At 38.3% G+C, this 22,902-nt stretch overlaps 1 protein-coding gene across 1 annotated transcript in view; it reads left to right on the top strand.

The window, feature by feature from the left end:
• Positions 1–10,369: 10,369 nt before the first annotated feature.
• st6gal2a (ST6 beta-galactosamide alpha-2,6-sialyltranferase 2a) overlaps positions 10,370–22,902 on the top strand; it is a 61,965-nt gene continuing 49,432 nt past the window's right edge. The window contains exon 1 of the mRNA XM_024286006.2: positions 10,370–10,642. The gene's annotated coding sequence lies outside the window, so the exon portion shown is untranslated. The remainder of the gene's footprint in view (positions 10,643–22,902) is intronic.

Raw genomic sequence — 22,902 nt, forward strand, 5'->3', positions numbered from 1 at the left:
TAGAAAAGCTCAAGTATCATGTTGGTACACTTTTTTTTAGGAACGGTTTTCCAAAACCTTTCCATTACTTTTCCAAAACCTTTCATTTAATTTGCAATTCTGCTACAATTTAAATTCAAATTTCATGTATAATTATTCTTTTTTTATGTTATTTAAATTTCATGATGTGCCAAAACTTTACAGAAGATGCCATTTTTCAAAAACTCTTCAAGGACCTAGAAATTGCATTTTCCAAAACGTGTCAAGGTTTTTCATGACATAAACCCTGATTTTTGCTGTTTACATGAGCACAAATCAAATAGAAGAACTAAGATATAAGATCTAGCAGTGATGGAGTAGCTGTTGGTCTCTAGGAAGTGCATGTCTGGTAAGATTTGGTCTTTTTTTTTCTGTGCATATTCACTCGCATTTTTTTACATGAAATTTTATTATCATCGTGTTTGCATTAATAATGGTTTATTGTGGATAAAAATTGACACAAACTGAACATATTTGAGGTGAAAATAAACAAAAATGTTGTCTTTAAGTCTTTAAGTTCAAGTCCTTCGGGTTGAGGTTCCAGTTTGTGCCTTTAAGGGACTCGAGCGCTATCCAAGTCCTAGTCAATCAAGTCTCCATCTCTGGAAAAGTTACCCAATCCAACAAAAATGACCAAAACTACAAGCAGTCACAATATTTCTGACGTTGTGTTTTGAATTTGCATTTTACATCTTTGCAAATTACTTATTTTTATGGAAGCATTTGTGACTCATAATTCAAAATAAAAGTGAATGCCGGAAATGCTTTTTCATTTTCACAATTTTCCTGCATTCCTTGCCTCTTAAATGAAATGGAAACGCAACTCTCCGAACGGCTCTTTCTTTTTCTTCTTCTACACCGCTCATTCTGTGACATAATTAAAATGATAAAGAAAAATGCATGAGATGTTTCATTTTCAGAAGTTGTCTGGTAAATTTTTACCAAAAGTCAATTGGAAATATTAATTTGAAAAGGAAAATGGATTGACAGAAATGTTTTTTCATTTTCACTATGTAACTGTATTACTAGTCTCTGAAATAAAATTAAAATGCAATTCACCAAACGGCTTTTTCATTTTCTTCTTCAATGCCAATCATTCTGTGACATGAATAAAGTGACAAAGAAAATGAAGACTGCTCTTTCATTTTCACATCTAGCCACACAAAAAGTGTCTCATACATCAGTTCGAGTTAGCAGTTCCAAGCAGTTAATAATTAAAAATAAAAATGAATGAAGATGAAGAAGAAAAAGAGGATTGCTTGTTTTTTTTTTATTGAAGAGACAAATAATGCAGTTACATTCTGAAAATGAAAAAGCTTTTACAATATTGACTTTTATTTTGTATTATGAGTCACAAACGCTTCCACAGTTTTGTAAGAATTTTCACTTCCTTAACATATATTCTTGTAGCCTGCTCATCAAAAGCAGCAGCATCACAGAGTCCGTCCCATCCCTCCTTTCTCACATAAGCTCACAGAAACAATAAGGCCATCTCACCCGTCAGGCTCTCACAGCCGTCAGCGGTAATTGCCATCATTTGCTACCCGTTAACAGCCTAGTTAGTCTCTTGCTGTCTTTTCATTGCATTATTAACTGATGGCTCTGTGGTGTGCGCCGACCTGAAAGCACGATGAGATGATGGTTTCATTTATGCTTCGATCTGTCAATATCCCATCAAACACCTGCGTTCTGTTGATTTAAATTCAGCCATTAAGTCTGTTAACACACATCACTTCATAATCAGTGAAGCCTTTACAACGGAGAGAAACAGATGGCATGAAATGACCATGATAGTGAGGGGATAAAACACTCCGGCACATCGGCGTGTCACTATGGAAACCGTCACGCTCCTGCAGCTTCCTAATGCCTGCAATTAACTGGAAGTAACAACAAAGTCGGGTGGATTAGATAATGGACCAGATGTTCAGGTAAGAGTTTAGAAAATGCTTTGGTGACACTGTAATTAATCTTTGTCACAGTTTTGAGACTCAGTCGTGGTTCTGCTGGTGGCTGTGACAGGATTAGTCATGGGGGAACAGAGTAGGAGAGCAGGGCGTTCAAAGACAACAGCTCAAAGGATGTTTCTGCTCAGTTATTGTTACAAATCGCTAAAAAGAACAATCACTCATTTAAAAATTTAGAAACACATACATGTTTGTAAAAGTTTTAATGTTTTTTTTTCATTTTTCATTGAGGAGATATTAGATTTTAAAGTCAATCTGTTGAGCAACAGCTTTTTTTTCAAAATATATTTTATATCCAGGGAGAAATCATGGAGTAGAGATTGCAAGAAATAAAAAAAATAAAATACCGTCTTGTTTCTCCAAAGGCTGAACAATGTAATGAGGACTTGATGGACACACACCTGGAGGATGAGGATGAGCACTTGAGTCAGACATTTCAGCACAGAGGTTCTGACTTGCCACTCCACAGGTCCATTCCAGAAAACTTGCTCAACTTACCATGTGGTAACTCAGAACTAAACAACCCCAAACCTGCTCACTCTAAAGCTATGTTCACACTAGGGGTGGGCGAAGTTTAAAATCTCAATTGTTTTTAATCGCAGTGAATGCTTTTTTTTGTTTGTTTTAAGTTTAACCTTTTTAAATTACTTGATAAACTTAAAAACAGAATTAGGACAATATTTACCATAGTGGAATTACAAGAGTGGAAATAATGATATCTGCGGGCCGGGATCGATCCCATACTAACTAACTTGCAATCGATAATATTGATATTTTGGATCGATCCACCCAGCACTAATTCAAAGTGACCACTTTCAATAAAAAGTCCATGTAACCCCAAATAAATCCAGATTTTAGGCTTAAACGTTCAAAACTCGTCTCGGAACGTTTTCAGGTTCCTGTTACAAGTTAAACCAGTTCATTTTGACCAATCAGGGAGTCAGATCTAGAATGGGTGGCATCCCTTTTCACTAATAGAGGTGGCAGCTGTCTGAACACTGATGATGGAGAAGAAATGAATAACTGCAATTTGTGTCTGAAGGAATTTTATTGACACCAAGTCCTTCATATACTGGAAAAGAGCTGGGAAAGAAAAAGATTTACAAGATTTGAACCACTTTGACACTCCGCACTGGACCTCTTCTAACTGTAGGTGCATAAGCTAGTCTAGTGTGAACACAAAAGTTAAACGTGTTCTTGAATGTGCGTCAAACGCCCAGTGTGAACATAGAGTCCGAGTCTTTCTTATACATATCCAAACTGAAGACATGGGGATTCAACGGTTCACTTTTCTCTATATTTAGTTCAAACCTCCGTTATTGGGTCACAGTTTTGTTTTAATATATGATTTGTGCATTTGGTAACAAGCAAGGAACAATGAAGACAAGCCTTCAGTTGGCTCTCACTAAGCCTGGTGTAACACAATGAAGAAAATCCTTCTTAGATTTAGCACGTGTTTGACACTTTCAACGTAAACACTCTAATGCAGTGGGGATGCTATGATTCACTTTCTCCATGATTCGGTTCAATGGTTTAACATGGTTTAACCAGAATTTTGCTTTTTAATGGATCTAAAAATCTCCAATTTGCATTGGAAACTAAAGAGGGGTGATCTTAAAAAAAAATAGGTACAGTCGTGTCAGCCAAAAACAAGGAACTTTAGCTTGGTAAAAAATAACAGAATTTTCTAAGTTTGATATATTGATGTGGAGCCTATTGGTTTATGATTTACAACCTGCGTCAGTCAGTTGGATGATTGTTCAAGATTTACTGTTTACTTTTTTGTCACCAATTTGTTAAAAGCACAATAATACTATGTCAACACAAAGTCTAATGGAAGGGAAAAATGTGTCTGGAAAAGATGCGCCAGCAAAAGAGCAGATGTCCAGTGACCTTGAAGTGGAAATCCCAACCAAACAAATCACATATGAAAGATCACAATGACAATTAAACGAGTAATGCAAAAATATTACATTTTAGAAATCAAACAAAATTCCAGGAACCAAAATACAATCCCACAAAAAATACATGGAAAACCCCAAAAATTTAAGAAACAAAACTAATTCCCAGAAATTAAAAGGAAGTGTTGGAAAACAAAACACAACAGACAAATGCAAAAGTTAGGTACTATGGGACATCTCTGATTTGATGATTGAGTTTTTTTAAATGTGTCTTTAATGTCTGCATACTAATAAAAGTTTCATGATCAGTCCAGAGCAAATCCAGTATGAATTCATCCTAAATAACTTTTGTTTGAAATGATGGATAAACGTCATCATCCGATCAGTGATGTGACATCCCATAGTCTATACTTTTGACTGTTTCCTATTTTGTTCCATTTTTTAACATTTCATTTTGAATTCTGGAAATTACTTTTGTTTTCTGAAATGTTGCTTTCTTTGTATTTTGTTTTGTTTTTTTGTTTAGTATTAGTTTTGCTTTTGAGATTTTCAATAGGTTTTTGCACTGAAGGATTTGTTGGTGTGATTTGTACTTCAGGGCCACCGTACAGACATCCAAACAGTGGAATGAGGTGGATGAACAGCTTCAAAACCCACCATGTTTAGATGCACTGGGCAGATAGGCCCCAACTGTCAAACAGTGGGTCCTAAATCTTTTTTTCCTATGAAAGTTTAATGTTTTGAATCAAATTATGGAAATGAATACACTTTTTAAAATTATCGTCTAATCCAGGGGTTGTCAAACTCAGTCGCACAGGGAGCCAAAATCCAAAACACACAGTAGGTTGTGGGCTGAACAGAATGAACATTTATTGAAAAAACAAATTCTTAAAACTTTTCAAACTTTTTTAGTATAAATATGAATAAAAACAGACAGGGAAATTATTCCACAATAACTTCCAGAAAAACTTGAAAGAACTTTCAATATTTTGCTCTCCACAAAAAGATATATTCTGTCAAAATTGGGATGTTGCAAGATTGCATCATATTAATAATAATAATAAGATAAAATGAACTGGGGGGCCGGATATGATTACCCTATGGGCTGGATCCGGCCCCCAGCCCTCAACTTTGGCACATGTGGTCTAATCTTTGAAAATGATCTACATACTGATGAAAGCCTGGTTACACTTGAAGGCCATAAAAAAGCCCAAATGTAAAGAGCGTTTTACTATTAACTCTTTATTAATATTAAGATATTTCTCAAACGTTTGGTCTCTTCTAGGAAGCAGATTATGTGGTTTCAGGTTTAGTTAGTGGATAGCCTCAACTTTCAGTTCCAAAACCAAAGTATCATTCAAGGCAAGTAACCATGGCAACCTCTCTAGACATAGCCTGCTGTGGAGCAGATCATGCTCTAAAAGAAGTTTGTTTCAGAGAGAGTTGTGAGCATGCCCTTTTGATAACGGTCCTGTGGATGTGGAAGCATAAATTACACAACACCTTTTTCAATGTGAGAGGATGATAAGGCCACGTAATGATGAGTTTTCAGATGATTATCTGAAAGAGAATCATCATTTCTCAAGAGTCCTTAATCTTTTGAAAAAGCGCACATCCCAGCAGCCTCTCAGTACAGAACGCATTCTGTCTGTTGCTTTTTGTTTTTGTAAGATTTTATTTGCAGTGATACAAAGGCACACTGGAAGAGAAACAGTAGAGCTGTTCAGTTCCTCCTACGCAAAGTTTCGCGTATTAAAATCCTTTTGTGGAATTCCATGGAATGGATGGTTTGTCTTTTCTGGAAAATATATGTCAAAATGTTTTGCATACTCATATTATCTATCCATTTGGCCTTGCAAGGCAAATGTTTCACTCTAGCAAAACTGTGTATTTATTTTGCATAGTATCCCCTTTTGCATAAGTATTGTTGTTGTACTTGTTTTTGTGACAACCCAGTTTTTGCAATGGACATTTATGTCGACACTCTTCTTCCTGTGGGTTTACAGTGAGCGCCTTCGCACTATTACACCGTAAAAACTTTACAAGAAGTAGCATAAAATATTTGAGGAAATAAACCAAATTGGATTAAACGAAGCAAAGAAATACAAATCAAGAATTGGCAGGAGCCATCATCTCCAGAGTATTGACTCACTCCACCTGAATCCCATGGACAATCAGTCATCCACCTGCGTCATCATTCTGACCTGACATTCTGTTTTCCTGCCCGTTTCTGCTCTGACTGTTTGTCTGCCGCCTGCCCCGACCCGTGCTTGGACTACGACACCTGAAGTCTTATCTCTTACTGCCTTAGCTCTACGGTCTTACAACCTATGGTCAACTTGTTATCTGTAGCTTTGTTTTTGTTTTGTCTTTTTCACAGTTGGAAAAAAAATACCTCAAACAACCCAGTAACCTAATCCCTTATTATTATTATTGTTATTATTATTATTACTAGAGCTATTATTATCTTTTTGGCAACGACATTTTGGTCTTTGTGATGTCATACCTGATTATTTTTATAGCAACTTAACAGTGGTGAGATTGGCAGGAAACCTAACTGAATCTTACCCAGACATGCCACATCCTTGCAAAGAAATGTTGTTCATTTCATGATTTCTTGTTATGCGGGTATTTCTTTTTCTTTGCTACCCCTAGTGGCCGAATTGCGCATTGCGGCCATTTCTTTAAATAACTATAACTCTCCACATGAATGGGCTAGAAACTTGCATTTTTTTTTTCTTATATTTTTTTCACTTCATGACGTTAAACCAGATTAAACAGGCCGTATATTTGACATCCCTTATCTGGACTCCAAAGAAATAATTACATTTGCAGTTTGTTTTTCTAACTTGGGATATGTCCGAATTCCCACCCGAATCTCTAACTACCAAAGAACTTTCTAGTGCAGGACTATCTGGTGCCCTGGATTTTAAAAGCAATATGGACACCATGCTCACTACTTTCCTTAAGTTTTTTTAAATGCCGGATACGACGTCATCGAATTCACCAAGTAAAAAACTAACATTTCACGTCTATTTGTGAAGCCCTGCGACAGACTGGCGACCTGTCCAGGGTGTACCCCGCCTTCGCTCATCAGTAGCCGGGATAGGCTCCGGCAGCCCGCGACCCCGAAAGGGACAAAGCGGTCAGGAAGATGGATGGATGGATCTATTTGTGAATCAGATGATGAAAATCTGAATGGTTAATTTAATAAATTACACCTCGACACATCTTTTTTTTTTTTTACATAATAGCTCAACAGCAATGCATTGTGGTCTATATAGACTAATCTAGTGAGCATGGATGCACGCTAGCTTTTTTGCAAAGACTTCTGGGAAATTTCTAGGGCACTCGACTTTGGAATTGTAGATTTGGGGAGCGCTAGAAAATGGCGAACGGACTGTACAGTGCACTATATAGTGAGTAGTGAAGGAATTCGGACGTAACCCTAATCATGGCAAACCTGCGTTACTCCATGTTCTTGTGTATTTACTCAGAATGCAACAATTCTTTAGATTGAAACTGAAACGTTTGTTACACCATGGAACTGAATCATAGGGAAAGTGACTTGATGTATCCTTACTGTATATGTTTGCATGTGTTTATGTTGAAAATGTCAAACACAAATTTTGTTGTGTCACAGTAAACCAGGCTTAGTAAAAGCCAACTGAAAGGTTTTTAAACTTTAGAATATTTTTGCATTGGTTTTGTTTAGCTGTCAGACTGTTCTAGATTTACATACAAAATATCCTATGCACCATTGGTACTTGAAATGTTCCTTTTTTTGGTAGCGTGCAGGAATGTTCTCCCGCTTGAAAGGATTTTTGGATGTTATTTGGTTGTAAGTAGCTGTATGCTTTTTGTGCTCTTATTAGTACAATGTGTCACTTTTTGATTCCCTGAAATAAAAATAAAGATTTTCTAATAAATATTATAATATTTAACGTGTAACACATTCATCTTCACCTTTTTAGATAATGTTTTGTGTTCATCTTGATTTGAGGGTCATGTATTCTGGATTCAGAAGGATTTTATCTCAATAACCAAGAAGTCTATACATATCTAAGTCATTCTAAAATACTGTATGCTTGGACACAGCGCACTGTGAACAGCCTTAGATATGAAGCTTTGTGTCTTATTCAGATTATGGAGGGGATCAATGATGCTTTTCTGGCTAGAAGTCTAAAGTCTTCGCCCATATTGAACTGAACAATTTTAATGACATCTTTAGTAGATGATTAGTTGGTTTTAAGCATCACAGCCTGTAAAATTTGAGCAGATTTATTCCATTGTTTTCTCATTTTCTTAAGTCCTGTACTTGTGGGCTTTATTAGCTGGAACCCCATTTTATGGATCCATTTTAGACCAGTGAATCAGATCGTTCCAAATGAACAAATCGTTCTGTCAACCAAAATGTATTATAGAAACTGAATTGTAGGCAAAATAAATAATGAAACCGCTTTTTATATGTTATGGAAAACTAAAGTATATGTATACTTTAAGCTCTAGTTTGTCTTGTTTTTTTTTCCTTTTCTGAGAAATTATCCGAACCATGACTCTAAAACCGTGAGTTTTAATTTCGTTGGAGCTGGAAGTAAGTCAATCTCTACGGTCCGGTTCTCATAATCCTCGTTTCCACTGAGCGGTCTGGTACGGTACGATCCGGTCCGATATTATGAGAGTTTCCATTGTAAAAATGACCTATTAAACAGTACCAACTATGGCTGCCACATTTGATTATTTCGATAGTCGACTAATCACCAATTATTTTTCAGAATAGTCAACTGGATGTAAAACACACATCATAACCATCATTAGCTTTAAACTTTAAGTGTTTAACCTGCATGCTAACTAAAATAAAGACAATTAGGACAATGTTTTTTTAAACCTTTAATGAATCATACAGCTTTTTCCCTTCATTTGTTTTTATGGTATCCACGTCTTCCTAGAACTCCCCGTGACATCACCCCCGACCCAGATTAGCATTACTGCTGTGTCAAAGACAATGGCAGACGCAGCAGTAGAAAAAGAAACACTGTAGTTTTGAGACTTAAAAAAAATAAAGAAAAAGACTAATTGACTAATGCATTACTTGTTGGCTATTTTAATCGTGGCAGCCCTTCAACATCTACTCAACGGAAACAATATCACACAGATTGAAACTGCAAGAGGCACAATTACACTGAAAGTGGAAAAAATGTGCACTGTACAACAGATAGATCTGTGAAGCACCTAGAGTTGACCTTTATTTTGATTTTGGTTTGTGTTTATGTAACAAAAACTAATGAAAAATAAAGTAAAAAAAAAAGGATTACCTGGAACGTACCGTACTACACCATAGAATCTTGGACCAATCAGTGGAAACAAGGCAATATAGCAGTAAGCTATTGTTTCCAACATTTGAAAGCATTTTATAGTGGTATTCATCTTAGCTGCTCTCAATGTTCTTTCAAACAACATAAAATTCTAGTTATACACAATGTTCCGGAATTAAAGCAATAAAATGAAGAGCTGTTTGATGTCTTCTATTGTTATTGCTTTTCTAGTCATCGCACTACAATGACACGCTGGCGGTCTACACCACGCGTCCCAGTGAATATCTCAACGTGGGCCCCGTATGGTTTACTTTTGGGCTTAATTGATTGGCCCCAGGTGGGTTTGTCTGCAGGTTCCTTGGTGGCCCCAGTTTGCCCACATTGGCTTAGGTGGGGACTCAGTTGTTTGGGTCCCTACGCTAACCAGTTGCCCGGTGGGAAGCGTAGCGAGCTAACAAGCTGCCTGGCAGACAGTGTAGCGAGTTAGAAAACTCAGCTGCCCAGCGAGCTAGACTACTGAGTGAACACTCAAGCTAGTATGGGCAAACAGGTGGGGCCACCATGGAACTTGCGGAGAAATCCACCTGGGGCCCACTAATTCATCCCAAAGTGAAACCATATGGGGCCCACATTGAAATGTTCGCTGGGCACCATGAAAAAAAAACAACCCTCAGTTGAAGTTAGGCTTAACTAAGTGGAAACGCTTGCCAGGATTAACTGGACCGTACCGTACCACTCATTACTGTACCGGACCAGACTGCTCTGTGAAAACAAGGCCATATTGGTCCATCCATACCAATGAGGACCTGAGCCAAATGTTTTCAACAGTCCAGATTTATAGTGAATATTCAGCTAATTTGTATTCTCTAGCAAGGCTTTGAAAGAACTCATCAGGGATTCAGGTGAAGCAGAACTCAAAACTGTAGTGTTTCTTCTTTTGTATGGTCTGCAAATGAAATCACCAAGATATGATTTATTCAAAAATACATTCTCCTCTTAAGTCAAATATTAGTTTTGTGCTACATGTATCTTCTGGTAGAGAAAGTCAGACATTTTTTAGATTTCCAAAAATAATTAAATGTTTCGAATCTTAGATATATTGAAGCTCAAAACCATAAACAAAATGGCTAACAGTGTGGGTAGATCATTGACACATATAAATTCCATCATTTTTTAAGGGGGTTTCTCTAAAACATAAATAATGTTTTTTTCTTTTAACTTTTTCCCCTCCGCTCTCAGACTCCGCCCCCTTCGTTCGGATGTGGATGTGAGAGAAAAGGCCAGCAACAATGTGATAGACCCCCCTCCCTCGACTCGGTTCGGCTCAGCGCAGCGGCGGAGAGAGTCTCGGGGAGCGAAGGAGGCGCGGAGGAGACGCAACACGGCGGCCAGGAGCGACATGCAGCTCCGGACTCCCTCCCGCCAGGACGGCCGCCGGCTTTAGGTGAGGCTTTGTTCGGATTTCCACGCAGCCGCGGCCGCTTTGTCTTGAGAACCGGAGGTGTCCGCGCGCGGCAGCGGTTCCTGCGCGCGCGGTAATGTCCGCGTCCATCAGTAACGGCGCGAGGCTTTTGTTTTGCATGTTTGCAGCAGCCCGTTCTCGCAGTCTACAGTGCGGCAGCTCAGCTCGGAAGAAAACGCCGCAAAATGCAGGCGCAGACTTCCATGCGTGTCAGCTGGTGACTGCCGCTCGCAGCTCGGCTTTGTGGGCTCTCCGGTCGCTTCATTCGGGCCTCATTTAGGTTCTTCTGAGAGCACAATGGCAGAAACAGTCGAGCATTTGATTTAAGTTATTTTTTTATTTATGCATGGGGTTGTAAATAAGGCAGCTGGCGATGCTATTTAGTGCAAACCTGGCTTTGTTTTAGTATTCATCTAACCATCAGAAAGCAGACCTTCAGGTGGAGGAGCTGCAGGTTCCAGCACTCCCCATCACATGACAGAGGCCTTCAAAAGCTGCACTGAAGTCCTGCAGGTCTTCTATTGGACATCATGTTGGGAGTGCTGTCTGGATCCTTTCAGCTGCTCTGAGAGTGCATGGTCAGGGTAAGAGGTTACACGCAGTGGACAGCTCTTCTGAACCTGTAGGCTGCAGAGCAGACACTCTTTATCTCTGAAGCTGAATTATTCAGACTTCCTATGCGGTGAAGATGTTTGTTAATCTGAGCGAGAGATGAAAACGCTTTTAAAAACTGAGTAACTGGAGCAAAACTGACTGGTTAAAGGTTTGACTCTTTACAGCTTAAATATTGAAGCTTCAGAGTTGCGCATTTGTGTATTATTTATTTATTCTTTCACTGAGAGCCAAATCATTTTGACTGAAGGGAAATTGTTCCGTTTATTTTGGAATTTTGAAAACATCCACTTTTTTCAGATTTAATAAGAGTATATGGAAAAAAATGTTAAAATAATCAAATAAAACTGTTTTTTTAAAAACAGATTTAATAAATAACTGAATCAAATTATGTCAAAATGTAAATTAAATCAAACAGAGGATTAAAATTTTGAAAATGTCCTCTTTTGTTCAGATTTAATCAGAGATTATGGGGGAAAAAAGGTTTTAATAAAAAAAAAGAGTTTTAAAATAGATTTAATAAATAACTGGATGAAATGGTGTTAAATGCCAATAAAATCAAACAGAAAATTTAAATGAGTGACATTTTGTGCTTTTATTTTGAAAATGTCCACATTTTTTTATGGGTACTTTGAAAAAATCAAATAAGACTGGTTTTAAAATAGATCTAATAAATAACTCAATCAATTTATGTTGAGTTGCAATTATAATCTAATAGTGAAAAGTGAATTAGCAAAATGTTCTACTTTTATTTTCAAAAATATCCACCTTTGTTCAGTTTTAGGCAGGGGTTATGTGTAATTTGTTTTTTAATAATCTAATTGTTTTTTAAGTGGAACAAAAAACAAACAAACAAACAAAATCAAATCATGTTAAATTGCAAATATAATCAAATTGAAAATAAAATTATTGTCTTTTATTTTGAAAATGTCCACTTTTACTCAGTTTTAATCAGGGATTATTGAAAAAAAATAATCAAAAGAAGCTGGTTTTTAAATGCATGTATTAATTACAATAAACTACAAATACATTCAAGCTGTAAAAAATTAAAATGAGCAACATTTTCTACTTTAATTTTGAAAATATTGACAATTTTTCAGTTGTAGTCGGGGGCTATTGCGAAAAAGTTTTCTTTTAAATGAAACAAAGCTATAGTTTTTTCAAAATAGATTCATGAAATAAATCAAATCATGTTAAATTTCATAAGCAATCATCTGAACATTAAAATGATCAAGATTTATTTTGAAAATGTCCACCTTTTTTCAGTTCTAGTCAGGATAAAACAGAAAAAAATGAAGTAAAAAGAAATTGGTTTTAAAATGGATTGAAAAACAACCTTAAATCACATTGAACTAACAAAACAGATATTTGCATATTCCAAACATTCAACAGTGGAAAATGTTGTTGTAGGGAAATATTCTCCAACGCATGAAATGAAGGCTCAAACAGAGTTCGATGTTACGTGTGATTCCAGCTCCAGCAATGAGCAGGAGGCGTGAAGTGGTGAGATAACTGCGTGCCCATGTTTATCCCCCTCTTAATCTGTTTGCAGAAGCTTTTCTAACAGTCGTGCAGTCGATGAACACGGTGGCACCTGCAGATGCGCAGCTGCAGGCAGCTGATAATAGAGAAATTGATATTTAAGTGAAACATTCGGTTTGTTCTGAACTATTTGCAGCCATCCTAAATGAGGATCGGTCCGTAAATAAGGGAGGGGCCTTGCTGCATTACTGAGGTTCAAAAATGGCATAAATGTTAACTGTCGATAAATGTATGTGGAGGTCCAGTTAAACCCTGATGGAGTGGTGTCATTAGCCTGAGATGAAAGGAAGAGGCGCGTCCGCTCAAGTCTTTTAGCTGCATTAGTGCATCACGGACGTTACCTCAGATCTGCAGAATTACAAAGCACAAACCGGAGAAAGTTTGAAGGACTGCTGCAGTGAAAGAAGATCCATGCCATCTGTCTGGGAGAGACTCGTGCGCAGCAGTCAGCCTGCACACTGAAGCATCTTCTAAATATTGCAGCAGAGGAGCTTTGAAGCTGCTCCGAAGAGTCACATTGATTTAGAATAAAGAAGATTCCGCTTTTTCTGTAGAGAAAAAAAAAAAAGCAAGGTTCTTGCTTTTTTGAGGGGCAGGAAACGATGCAATATTGAAAGTTTTTTACTTATGCCTGCAAAAAGTAAGTCTAACAATATAAAATTATAATCTGACGTTAATACAACCAGCTTGTCAGCAAACGACTGTAACGGGTCTACTTTCTGATCCACATGGCGTGTCCTTGGGCAAACTCCAGATGAGTGTCCTCTGCCAACATGCTGGAATGTCAGGTCGTTGCCAGAAAATGCACCTTTTACTCTCACTGAAAATGTCAGCGTTTCATTGATATCCTTGAGTTTTTTCAATGGCTTTACATGGACAAATTCTTCTCCCTACCCCTACATTTAGCCTTCCAAACAGAGAGTTACAGAAAAATGGTGTCTTCTGATTCGGATGTGACTCCCACTCTGATGTCAGTTGTAAGTCATCTACGATAGTGTGGAGCTGCCAGCGTTAGGAAAATACAAAACATATATATAACTTAAAAAAGTCATGCTTAAACACAAAGTCATTGCTTGCATCTAATTGTAAACTTCAGTGCTTCAGAGGACATCCACGTGGAGATATGTTTATTCTCTGATCCCCCTACCACCCTACATTGACCCTGGACGGGCCCCCAATTTGTGTCACCCCCATCTAGGGGCTTGTAAAATGATGTAGCATACATGAAGATATGTTTCTCCTCGGATCACCCTATCACCCTACATTGGTCCCAGACAAGTCCCCAATTTGTGTAACACACCTGTCTAAGGGCCTGTAAAAGCAAGTAACGTACACAAAGATATAGGTTCAACTCAGATCACCCTACCACCCTACATTGATCCCGGACAAGCCCCCAATTTGTGTTACATCCCTGTCTAGGGATTTGTAAAAGGATGTAGCATAAAGGTAGAAATAAATAAATAAATAAATATACCAATGACTCAAAAACGCTTACAAACAAACCCAGGCTGAAAATAAGCTTTATCTACAAAAAAACCTAAACTATACAAAAAGAACCAAAATACAAGGACTAAATGTGTCAGTATTTGAAGGTTGAGCTAGAGGTCCTCGTCCAATCAGTTGCGCTGAAAAATTTGGGCACCAATCTGAAAATGACGATATTAGGGGAAAACAAGGAAAAAGCTCCCACTACTGCAGAAGACAAAAGAAAACATAAAAAAATATTCCAGAACTATATAACAAAACAAAATGTATTGCCTCAGCCGTAACAGGAGGGATATAGAGGGCTCACTGCTATGGTTTTCCCATTAAAAATAAAACTTTTTCAAACACCACTACCTTACCAACAATTAGAGGGGAATAATTTGGATTCGGAAACTGTTGATTAAGATTCTTAACAGTCAGTGAACTTCCTCCCAAAATAGAATTGTCAGCCTGACTTGGATTTTCTGAGTATTGAAATACTTTATCGATGCCCAGAGGAAAGCTGCTTTTGCCACAGGCATATGAGAACAGAAATGGGTCATTAAAATGTTGTTTTTATCTCTAATAGCATTTCAATTGTGGGGTTTTGGATAACTAATACAAACTGGCAGATCAAAAAAGTCGTTAAATACTTTCAAATACCAATCAAACTGGATCAATACAATCGAGTAGTTTTAAAATATAAGGGAATCATCATCAGACTGATTAATTCATCACACACATTGAACATTAGTAGGTGATTACCACATATACCAAATTTCTTTGTGCTGCTTGAATGCTTGATAACTCTGTTGTTGGATATAAACTTGAGAAAAGAGATAGCACCTTCTGTTATGGCAACTTGTTAAAATCGCTCCAATGAAAATCCTGTTTTTAGTGTTTTTAACATGTTTTTGTGGTGTTTTTCTGATGATGGAGGACATATAAAAGAAAATTAAGCTCAAAATTGCATTTGTGAGTATTTCTTTATTCAAATCATTGTGAATCAGGAGCAGACTGGAAAAAATGCAATTGCAAAAAGAGTGAAGCTGTGATGTGGAACCAGCAGATCACAAGTTCCTTGTTCCACTTCATTTGTGATGCATCCACTTGCAGACAATAGATCCATGTACTTCTTTGTTTTTCTGAGCTGGTATGTGGTATGTGCTGTAAGCTAACAGGAGAGTCTTGCCCACAACTCGGAGACAAATTACTACTGAAGTATGGCTGCTCTGCAGAAACTATGTCCTAGAAAATGACAGATTTGTTTGGATTTTGTCTAAAAATGGCATCATCATAATTTAAAGACCACTAGGAACAGTTTTACAATACATCAAAAGATAATTAGAGTGAGACTTTGAACAATTTTTTTTCAAGTCTTCATGTAAGCTCAGGAACCACTATTGGATTCTGGGTATCGGTATCACAATAGTAGTGAAAGCTGTAAGATCAGGGGTGTCCAAAGTCAGTCCTTGAGGGCTGGCCTCCTGCTGGTTTTCCAGAAACTCTGCCTTATCTGCTGCTGATTACCTGGATCAGGTGCGTTTGGCCAATGGCAGATTGGTTGGAAAATATGTAGGACACCGGCCCTCGAGGCCTGGATCTGGAAACCCCTGCTATAGATGGTAAAATGTCCTTTCTTGGTGTCATCGTAGGAGTTTTCCATTTCCAAATTGAAACTATTTACTTTTTTCCATCTTAAATAATTTTAATTTGTTAATTTCTCATAGTATTGAATCCTAATTTTTAGGCTTTTTTACGTATTTAATTACTGTTGGATCAAAAAATACATTAAAAATGATACAATTTAAAGCATAAGGAAAGAAAACCCAAAAGGGGACTTGATTGATCCATTTCTTATTTGACATTATAGCCACACAGAAAAAAAGAAGTTTGTTTATTTGGGTTATCTGTACATTTTCACCCTCCCCCTAAAGTTGTGTCAATTGGGAAGATAAGTCAATATTATGTGTATTTCATTGTTGTTGTTGGGTTTTTTGGGAATCAGAAAGCTTTTTTTGTAAACCTACACCTTATAAATAGTTAAGCAGACAAAATATTACTCTGAAATGACCCAGACTGAACTGGTTATTCTGGAGCTTTGACGGTTTTTCTTTGGAACTGAGGGTTGGTCTGCTTGTTTTTGTTTACAGTATTCACAAACATCTGCTATCATGGTGCTATCACCATGCAGAATACCTTTTTTGATTGGCAGAGTTTACAGCTTGTCTAAACTCTTGGGCTGACCTCAGAACCATAGTCTGGTCTCAGATCATTTGTTTTAGTTCTGCAGAATCTTTCTACAGTGGAAGACTTGGGCCTTTCTGTCACACTAAAGTAGGAAGTGAATTTACGGAAGTGAATGACATTTATTTTAAGTTACTGGTGAAAAAACTGAGAAAGTTGGAGGATGATGCATATTGAAGGTGTGACGACTTGATAATAGACAACCAGAAAAACTAGTGATTTTTCATCTTAAGTTTGGGAAACATATTCCACATGTTGTAACTACGGTTTTGGTTGATTTATTTATTGCTTTATTTGATCAAACATACCTGTGAAAGCAAACTAAGTCTACAGTTCCTGTAGGCTTACCTGGATCAGGATTTGAGAAAGCCCCTTTTCTCCACACATGACCTTCTTTGGTCTGTTGGATCGTCCACCTGCACACACCGAGACCCTCGTCTTCACGTGGACCTGTTCTGGAAAATGCACTCAGGCCTGAGAATTTCCTTTTGCACCAGCTGTGTGTTTGCTTATTCGAGATAAACATTATAAGTGGCGTTTCCTGCCCTTTGTCATGCTACACTGGATGCATGAAAGGCTATGGAGTTGATAGAACTTCTGTTTTCGTTTGACTTGTTTAACCCTTTAACACCAGAACCCCAGTGATTTTGTTCTTTTGATTCCTGGAACTTTTCAACCGTTAACTCGAGGAATGTAATTCCTGGTTGATCATATTCTACTGGTGTTTTTTAATGTACTATGACGATCATAATTAAAAGACCACTGGGAATGCTTTTAAAATAGATGATCTTAAAAAAGATGATCAAAGTTGGACTATAAATCTTATTTTGAAGGCTGTTGTCTTTTATGATCTGATAAATTAACCAAGAATTTTTGCAACATTTGTAAACTGTTTGACCGCCATGATTAAGTCTGTCATCTACAATTTGCTGTGAGGTTTGTGCTCTTTTTACTACTTTTTATAGCTGTCCTGTAGTAACCTGAAGTGAAAACATCAAAACCATAACAGTAAAGCTTCATAACAACAGAACTCTGTTAGAACGTTGTAAAAAAAGTCACTTTTGACCCTCTCTGCTGCTCCTGATGCAGCCCAGCCCAGCAGAACCTTAACAGCACAGCAAAGAGCCGTGTTTCCTGCTGGCCTTTGTGTTTGAGTTCCTGTTTAATTTGCTGCGGACTGCACATGTGCAGCTTCAGTACAGCGGCCGAGCGGGCGGGTGGGCACAGACGGAAGGTGGAGGTGTAATTTCAGATGGAGTGGAGGTGACGATCCCAGCAGTTATGTGAGCCCTGCCTCCAACAGCAGGAGGGGAGTCCAGCTGTGCCCCCCCAATCCCAAACATGTTCGGCTCTTATCATATTTTGCTGTCTTAAAACAGTAGTTTTTGTATTTGCTCACTGTAGAAATTTTTTTTTTATGTTTGCTTTTGCAACATAGACAATGATTAACTTGAGGTAAGGCTCTTTGAAAGATTGTAACGGTCGAAAGGGTGGAGTTGTTCTTACGGGACTGTCTGAGGTCATCAGTTTGGCTCTCTTGACTGAAGCGCCCTCACCGCCAGTTTGCTTTACTGTACTTCTCCTTTTTTTGTAATTGTGACATTTAGGTTTGCAGCTTGTCTTATTTCTAAATTTTTTAAGACATTAGCCATCTAACCGGGCTGTATAAGCATGATGAACTTTTTTTTAATAATGTTGTAGCTCCAGGAGTGGTGTAATTGTGAAGTTTTTTTTGGTGCTATCTTAGGTTTTCTCTTTTCTGAGCTCCTGTGGCCTTTTGCTCAACCAGTGGACGTTTCAAGTTCCCAGAGGTCAACAATATGCGACTGAGTAGATTTTCTTGTTTCTATTTTCTGATGATAGTGCATGTATAAGATACGCTTAAAATTGCATTTCTCTATTTAAATCCTTGTGAATCTGGAGCAGACAAAAAGACAAAGTTTGAAAAAGGTTGTAGCAGTGATGATTAAATACGATGGTTGGGCCAAAAGCTTCCTGCTCCACTCCATTCTGATGCATCCAGTTGTAGACGACTAGATCCATTTACGTCTCTATTTTCCAATCTGGCTCAAAACTGTACGACTTGATGGTGCCAATGTTACTTTCCATTTTTGTTGCACCTGTAATGTTTGGTTGGGAGTTGTTGGGGGCTGTAAGCCAGTGGGGAGGGGTGTAAACACAGTGTTTCTAAGCGTTGTTTCCATTGAGTGGTATATGGTCCAGTACAGTGAGGAGTGGTACCGGATGGTCCAGTTTATTCTGGCGAGTATTTCTACTTGGTTAACCCTTGCCTCCATTAAGCGGTTTGTTTTCACGGTGCATGCGTGGGGTAGACCGCTAGCGTGCCGCTTGCCACCCTGCTGTCAAGGAAGGGGATGGATCCGTGACCAAAAGAGTACATGGGAAGCCGCAGAAACCTGAACACTTACAAACGTTAGCTTAAATGAGCGCTATATTGGCTCTTGCTTCGCCCCAACCGTTCTGTTCCACTTTTCAATGAACCTACAACTGATGGGCTATGGTTCTGTACTGTTTAATGGGTCCATTTTACAATGGAAACGCTCGAAATACAGGACCGGATTGTACCGGACCGGATTGGTCATTGGAAATTAGGCTTTAGTTTTAGGGTGACAGGAAGTGGGATTTGGTTCCTCCACGCAAATGGTCATGCCCACAACACTAATTTCTAGTGGACTCCTGCAGAAACTATGACCTAGAAAATGACAGGTTATTAGATTTAGCCTAAAATGGCATAATTGTAATTAAAAGACCACTGGGAACACTTTACAATAGCTGAAAAATGGTTCAAGTGGGACTTTAAGATTTACAGCTGCCTTTGTTTTCCAGCTGTCCCTGCTCTCCATGCTGGATCCGGTGTGCTCAGAATCAGGAAATCACCACATCCTAGTAATCAAAGCATGTTGGGAGCTTGTAAGGATAAGGATTGGGCCACCCTGGTATATATATCTAAAGCATAGCAACTTCTTAAAGCAAATTCACTTCAGTTAAAGCAGTTTCAAACACAGAATACTAGCATGTTTTGTGACCTCTGACCTCATAAAAATCCCAGCATGACCTTATGTATTTCTCTGGTGATCGTTGGCACTCCCAGCTGTTATTTATGAGACATAATAATGGGTGAAGAGCTGCTTTGAACCTTGTATTTGCCTGTCTGGAGTTTGGAACACTAGACCGTGAAAATGTGTCATCGAACAGCTCAGCATAGATAAGCTGCCTCTGTCATGATGACTGATACTTCCTAGCATTGCGTTTTCCCTTCAGTAAACTTCCTGTCTTGTTCTTGTCACTGTTTTTCTTTTTTTGTTTAAGTATTAGGATGTGTTTGAAGTTTGTTACTGGAGGTTTTCTGTTTTTAACCACTATAAACACCTGAAGGAAGATCTTTTGGCTTCTCCCTTAAAACAGTTGGAGGAACACTTGATACTCACAGTTGAAAGAGGTTTGGTGTGAAATGTCAAATCGGTGTAGAATCTCCTGAATCTTGCTCCAGGATTTTTATATCCATATCTATATGAATATATATGATATATAAAAGACTTTTTGTAATATAACTCCAGCCGGGCACAAACCACAATTATTCATGTCTACTTCATGATCCCTTTTCAAACAGTTGACACTTGTGTATTTTAAAAGGAACACCATCTACACCTCGCTATCAAATCCAAGTCATTGATTGGTCAAAGTCGGTCTCATTTAACTTTTGACACGCACTCCATCGAAGCACGTTTTGTACCTAAAACTTGCATAGTGACACGCGAACGTGAGAGTTTTAAGCACAGAAGTCCTGAACACACATATGTGTGCAATTATATAGACTTGATTGGAAGTGGCCTCTTGGAAATACGTTGCTGGACCCAGTGTGAACGTAGCATAACAGATTGAGTGTGAGCGACTTCTGCCTTCATTCACCTCTTGACCGATGCTGGCTGGAGATTCCTTCTTAGAGCAAAAGTAACAAGCAGTACTAAAATAAAGGTTTATAACCATTGTAAACAAACACTGCTGTGACGGACGCGGATCAGTTTGCGGCACTGGACGTGAACCGGACTTGGGTTAGGGCGCGGGTACTGGCTGCATCCCGTGGTTCGGTCCGTGCCCCTTGGTTTGGTCCACGTCCGGTACCACATCCAACAAAATGACCGGACCCCTGATTTAATGGTAACACCCAACATTTCAAAAACTACAAGTTGGGGACACCCAAAATGTATAAAAAAGGGACGTGGAGGGGTCCTTAACTATATAATATGCGCCGACTTGGGAATGAGAAAGTGTTGGCAGATCTATGTCTCTCATTCTCTTACTTCAACTATTTTTTTAAGCCTACTATTTTTTTCGTGCTGCACTTGTCCATTTCTCTGGGTTTTGACATAATAGCACATCATGACTGACACCGAGACCTTTGTTTGTTGTCAGTCTGATGGCTTAAGTGCACTTTGTTTAGTAGATTTGTTGACATTGACTATAAAAAGAACAAGTGGATGAAGGAAAAATTATGTTTTTGTGAGTTCTTTTGGCATCGACCATCTTTTTTCTGTTTTTTTTCTTCATTTCTGACTGAAATGTTCGCATGTCTTGTAGAAACAGTATTATTTTCACGTCTTTATGGATATTTTGAAAAACGTGGGAGTCTAAGCAGTCGTTTCCTCAGCATCTCTTTGTCCACTGTGGAGGGAAACCTCCATCTTTGGCCTTGTTTCCACTGAGCGGTCCGGTCCAGTATGGTGAGGAGTGATTCAGTATGGTCCAGTTAATTCCTCTCAATTAAGTTTTCACGGCGCATAAGCAGAGTAGACTGCTAGCATGCTCTGCATCACACCGTCAAGGATGGCAAGAAACGTTTGTAGACCAGGCCTTACTGTTGTTTGCAGGCATTTTCAATATAGACTCGTGGACCAAGGAAACCGCAAAAACCCGAATGTTTACAAATGTTGGAAACATTAGCTTTAATAAGCTCTATATTGAGGCTTGCAAATGCTGTCATTACTTTCTGCCAATCAACGGGTGGCTAAACCGGCTCCGCCCCAACTTTTATGTTTCATTTTTCAATGGACCTACAACCAATGGGGGACCCCCAAGAGGTATGGTTCAGTACTGGTTCTTGGGTCCATTTTACAAAGGAAATGATCGAAACCGGACCGTACTGTACCAGATCGCTCAGTTCGAGGCTTTACTGTAGTTGTAGGTTGCTTCATGAAATTTAGCATGGTGGTTTTTGTCAAGCCTATAAGTGTTGTAGTCTTTTTTTTTTTTTTTTTGTGAGGATAAAGTTTTTTAATCCACCGTTTGTGTCTAGTTTGCACTGTGGAGTTTAAACAGTTCGAAAATGTCAAATGGAAAGAACTAGGGCTGTAATGATTCATTTCAACGATTCGACTCGTATGATAATTTGTGGTTGGTGATTTCATTCCTCTAGAAAGAACTTTGTAGAGTTCCATATCACACATTTTACGGTGAATGTGACTTTGGGCTGATCAGGCACAGTTGTGGTATATCTGCTTGGAGAACTTCATTTGTTCAAATATAGGAATTTTGATGTGAATTGTGAACTTCCTGTAACTGTTTCACCTCTATACACATTCTAGTCTTTTTACCTCGATATGTGATTTCACAGCTGTGTGTGTCCACGGTGTTTATTGTTATGCGTTTATGGTTGAGATTGTTTCAGAAAAAACAGTCTATAAAAACAAATATCTCTGTATGCTCTTTTGAAACAGGAAACAGGTGACTTCTTGGTGGTGGTTCATCTTCTTATGCATGGAGTGACGCCTCTGAAATCACTCATTTTTGAAAAAAATTAGAAGTAAGACAGTCTGCCCTCAGCATATAGTTCTATCCCTGCACCATTGTTTGCAGCTAACATGGAAGAAAGCAAAATTTGCTTTAGCATGGTTCAGCTTGAACGCATGCGTAGCTGTGAGTAACGGTTGCTCAAAACATGTGAAAACCAGCGAGCAGAGGCAACCAGAAGCTGCTGGTGAAACCTCAAATCAAGCATGCTGCACATCCTTCCTGAGTAAGGCTTACACACTCAAGAAATAAACCAGCTGTTGTTGTTTAGCATCAGCAGCGTGGTTGCAGGTGTTCTCCATCTCCTGTTATTGGATGTACATTTTTGTTCTGTGAGTTCAGATGCTGTCATGTGCTTTGTGGTCTGTTTCATTTGTAGAATATTTAAAGAAGGAAAGCATTTAGGAGGGTAGGGCTGTTCTTTGAGGTCAACACCCTTCTTGTTTTTTACTTTTCTGGTGAGTTCAGTTATTCAAAACATGTACTAAGGTATGCCTGACAAAAAGGTACATTTAAGTTACATTGCGATTTATTACTCAGAGACGTGCATTTTCATAGAGCTATAGATT

This window comes from Oryzias melastigma, linkage group LG21, assembly GCF_002922805.2.
Source record: "Oryzias melastigma strain HK-1 linkage group LG21, ASM292280v2, whole genome shotgun sequence".
Taxonomy (NCBI): domain Eukaryota; kingdom Metazoa; phylum Chordata; class Actinopteri; order Beloniformes; family Adrianichthyidae; genus Oryzias; species Oryzias melastigma.